At 46.8% G+C, this 4,675-nt stretch overlaps 1 pseudogene; it reads left to right on the forward strand.

Annotated features, from left to right (window-relative positions):
* Positions 1-4,178: 4,178 nt before the first annotated feature.
* On the forward strand, positions 4,179-4,296 carry LOC124799610 (annotated as a pseudogene).
* The last annotated feature ends 379 nt before the right edge of the window (positions 4,297-4,675 follow it).

Raw genomic sequence — 4,675 nt, forward strand, 5'->3', positions numbered from 1 at the left:
AATATGTATTGTAAATACTATGTTTAAATTATGTAATATTTTACACTGGCAAGTCAGGGCATATTTAGTTAACGTTGACATCAGAGAGATTGTTTTATCGCGCCTCTGGACGCGGGAGCGCGCCAGCGGATAGTAGTAGCAGTGACGCCATGCTGGGAGTAAGACGTACAGTCGGGTGTTGCTAGTCCTAGCTGTGTTACATCTAACGGCTAGTGTGTGGATCTAAGTACGACGGGAAAGTAATGGTCGGCATATCTGGAAGCATGGTCGGGCGAGTTATTATGGATTAATGGGCACAGTGCTGAAGAAACGAGGACTTAAATATGAAGCGCACTGTGGGCCCAAGTCGCAACAGTAAAAGCCCGCTGCCACATTGTGTCGCTACCGTGGACTTCCGTCGATCCACCGACAACGAGGGAAGCAAGATCTACGTAATTTTCGTAGGATAAAATTGTAGAAGGTTTGCCAGTGACTGTGCTTTTCTCTGAAGTTGAACAATTAATAACAAGCACTTTATAATCGAAGTGTTGCAGTTACATTCCACCCGACAATAACACCAAGTAGGTTCCTTCCGATCCTTACCTTATTGAACCGAGTGTGTCACGCCATTATCAAGAGAAAATATGTTAAATATCAAATTATTTGAATAGACGGTGAAGACTAAATTTCAGACTGTTTTGAACGATTGGTTATCGTAGTTAATTGTTGCACTTAACAAGCTTACGCCACTCGTAGTAACTTAATAATAGACTGAAGTAATAAATTTGATTATTAAGATTTATTTCGATGCATATTTAGCTGAAGTTAATTCAAGGATATTTCATGAAACTATATAGCTTATTCCACCTGACAATCGGCCTAATTAATGAATTATTCATCATTCAAAACATAGTTAATCAATTATTGCCAATATATTTCATTATCACTAGATTAAACTGTGCAAAGTACGTACTTTTAAAGACAGAATGACAGTCCACTATTCAAAGTCTCGATAGATAATTATCTGTATTGTCAGCATTGCACTTAGCTGACAAATTAGGAACAAAATAATTATCAAAATACGTATTGAAAGTTAACCATTAATGTTTAAGTGTAGTTAGATTGTTATGACATTATTTTATTTGACTACTGAGCCTGACACAGCACTTACGCTACGGTCGCAGGTTCGAATCCTGCCTCGGGCATGGTTGTGTGTCATGTCCTTAGGTTAGTTAGGTTTAAGTAGTTCTAAGTCTAGGGGACTGATGACCTCAGATATTAAGTCCCATAGTGCCTAGAACCATTTGAACAGCGCATCCGTATAAGTTCCCGTTCCACCTGCTGCGCTACAAATAGGTAAACTTTATTTTTGACACAATTATTCACATACTTAACAGTACTGTCGCTCATCAGTTGAGCTGGCGACCGATTTTTTAATTGCTTTTACAACATAATCATTTCTTTCAGCAAAATTTCCACAGGAAAAATTTATTTCTATTTCCATTATTTCATTTACCGATCGTTATTGAGTGAAATTACTCATTCAATAACGATCAAGTTGTAACGTCTCCTGTTTCCCGCGAGATAATCATTATTTACTTCGGATTCGGATGCCTTATCCCGACATGGGTCAAAATTCATAATTCATGGTCATTGTTAACTTGAAATTTCGCAAATCGCGGTAAGCAGGGGGGTGTTATAGAGTCAAATCCGGTGATTTGGAGGCCATGCCACTGGGCCACTTTAACCTATCCATTTGTGCCCGAATCGTTGTTCCATACGTTGCCGAACATGACTTGAAAAGAGGGCGGATGCGCCGTCATGTTGAAAGCACATGTCTTGACGGAGGTTCAGTGACACAGCATCCCCACAACACGCCTAAGACTTGCTGTGGGAAGGTTAAGCAGCTAGGACCCGTGAATTTGAGTGGAAGCGTGTGTGGTTCAGTCACACAGAATACCTGCCCATACATTGATACCTGCACTCCTGGAAATGGAAAAAAGAACACATTGACACCGGTGTGTCAGACCCACCATACTTGCTCCGGACACTGCGAGAGGGCTGTACAAGCAATGATCACACGCACGGCACAGCGGACACACCAGGAACCGCGGTGTTGGCCGTCGAATGGCGCTAGCTGCGCAGCATTTGTGCACCGCCGCCGTCAGTGTCAGCCAGTTTGCCGTGGCATACGGAGCTCCATCGCAGTCTTTAACACTGGTAGCATGCTGCGACAGCGTGGACGTGAACCGTATGTGCAGTTGACGGACTTTGAGCGAGGGCGTATAGTGGGCATGCGGGAGGCCGGGTGGACGTACCGCCAAATTGCTCAACACGTGGGGCGTGAGGTCTCCACAGTTCATCGATGTTGTCGCCAGTGGTCGGCGGAAGGTGCACGTGCCCGTCGACCTGGGACCGGACCGCAGCGACGCACGGATGCACGCCAACACCGTAGGATCCTACGCAGTGCCGTAGGGGACCGCACCGCCACTTCCCAGCAAATTAGGGACACTGTTGCTCCTGGGGTATCGGCGAGGACCATTCGCAACCGTCTCCTTGAAGCTGGGCTACGGTCCCGCACACCGTTAGACCGTCTTCCGCTCACGCCCCAACATCGTGCAGCCCGCCTCCAGTGGTGTCGCGACAGGCGTGAATGGAGGGACGAATGGAGACGTGTCGTCTTCAGCGATGAGAGTCGCTTCTGCCTTGGTGCCAATGATGGTCGTATGCGTGTTTGGCGCCGTGCAGGTGAGCGCCACAATCAGGACTGCATACGACCGAGGCACACAGGGCCAACACCCGGCATCATGGTGTGGGGAGCGATCTCCTACACTGGCCGTACACCACTGGTGATCGTCGAGGGGACACTGAATAGTGCACGGTACATCCAAACCGTCATCGAACCCATCGTTCTACCATTCCTAGACCGGCAAGGGAACTTGCTGTTCCAACAGGACAATGCACGTCCGCATGTATCCCGTGCCACCCAATGTGCTCTAGAAGGTGTAAGTCAACTACCCTGGCCAGCAAGATCTCCGGATCTGTCCCCCATTGAGCATGTTTGGGACTGGATGAAGCGTCGTCTCACGCGGGCTGCACGTCCAGCACGAACGCTGGTCCAACTGAGGCGCCAGGTGGAAATGGCATGGCAAGCCGTTCCACAGGACTACATCCAGCATCTCTACGATCGTCTCCATGGGAGAATAGCAGCCTGCATTGCTGCGAAAGGTGGATATACACTGTACTAGTGCCGACATTGTGCATGCTCTGTTGCCTGTGTCTATGTGCCTGTGGGTCTGTCAGTGTGATCATGTGATGTATCTGACCCCAGGAATGTGTCAATAAAGTTTCCCCTTCCTGGGACAATGAATTCACGGTGTTCTTATTTCAATTTCCAGGAGTGTAGTTTCTCTTGAAATCCCTGGACAGGTGTGGCTTGTGGGTTTCTGTCTGACCAGATATGGCAGTTTCGAAAACTTAGAACACACCCCTTTGTAAATTTATATTACACTGTGGTAATACTAGGCCTCGTTGATGCACCAGAGCAGAAACAGCGTACGGGACACAATGTGTGGTGCAAAATGTGCAAAATTGGTTGGAATTGTGACTGTATCCTTTGGATGTGGTGTAGATGTTCTTGGCCATGCAGAACATCCGAAACGGCGCTGGGAGCAACATCTGTTGCACGTGCAATTGCTCATGTAGTCGTTGATAGGTTCTCTTCGACGTACGGCCTCTAGCAATTCTGTTGTGTGGCGTCTCCTTAGAGCACCACAGTGATGCCTGCTGACGATGAAGCTACAACTTTCTCTAAGCCATTGTGTTATTGTGATGAAAGGGGTATGCGATGGCGTCGGACAGTGTGAGTAACAATCTTGATAAAGGCGTGGAGCATGTCCATGTATTCTACAAACGTGTGCTCAATAATGTTGCTCTAGGACTCATGGATACTGAATGAGGCTCGCACCAGGTCAGAGAGTATTATAGACGTCAGATGACATCATATGATCCGACGTAAGCACCCCTCATTACTACTGCCCTGTCGCATTCTTACTTAGCAAATATCTTTTCAAAACGCTGTAGCACAGGAACGGTAATTTTCCGGACATGGGTTCCAATTCAAAATATTGTCTACTCAGTCCCCTCTACAAGTCCTACAAGTTTGTAAGGGGAATTTTAGAGAACTCTATATAAGTACAGGCAACGGCCTTTCCACAGTGGATACACCGGTTCCCGTCAGATCACCGAAGTTAATCGCTGTCGGACGTTGCCGGCACTTGGATGGGTGACCATCCGGGCCGAAATGCGCTGTTGCCATTTTTCGGGGTGTACTCAGCTTCGTGATGCCAATTGAGGAGCTACTCGACCGAATAGTAGCAGCTCCGTTCAAAGAAAACCATCATAACGGCTGGGAGAGCGGTGTGCTGACCACACGCCCCTTCTATCCGCGTCCTCATCTGAGGGTGACACGGCGGTCGGATGGTCCCGATGGGCCACTTGTGACCTGAAGACGGAGTGTTATATAAGTATAGATACAGTATAAAACTTACATTACTCTGCAGAGAAACAACGTTCAAATCGTAAAGGTAGAAGCCAGATGGAATTAAAACGTGATGTGTCCAATGACATGTGAGAAATTGAGCGTGTTCAGATTATATAGACTCTATAATTTATTACATCATAAATAATCTTAAGG

This window comes from Schistocerca piceifrons, chromosome 5 (genome assembly GCF_021461385.2).
Source record: "Schistocerca piceifrons isolate TAMUIC-IGC-003096 chromosome 5, iqSchPice1.1, whole genome shotgun sequence".
Taxonomy (NCBI): domain Eukaryota; kingdom Metazoa; phylum Arthropoda; class Insecta; order Orthoptera; family Acrididae; genus Schistocerca; species Schistocerca piceifrons.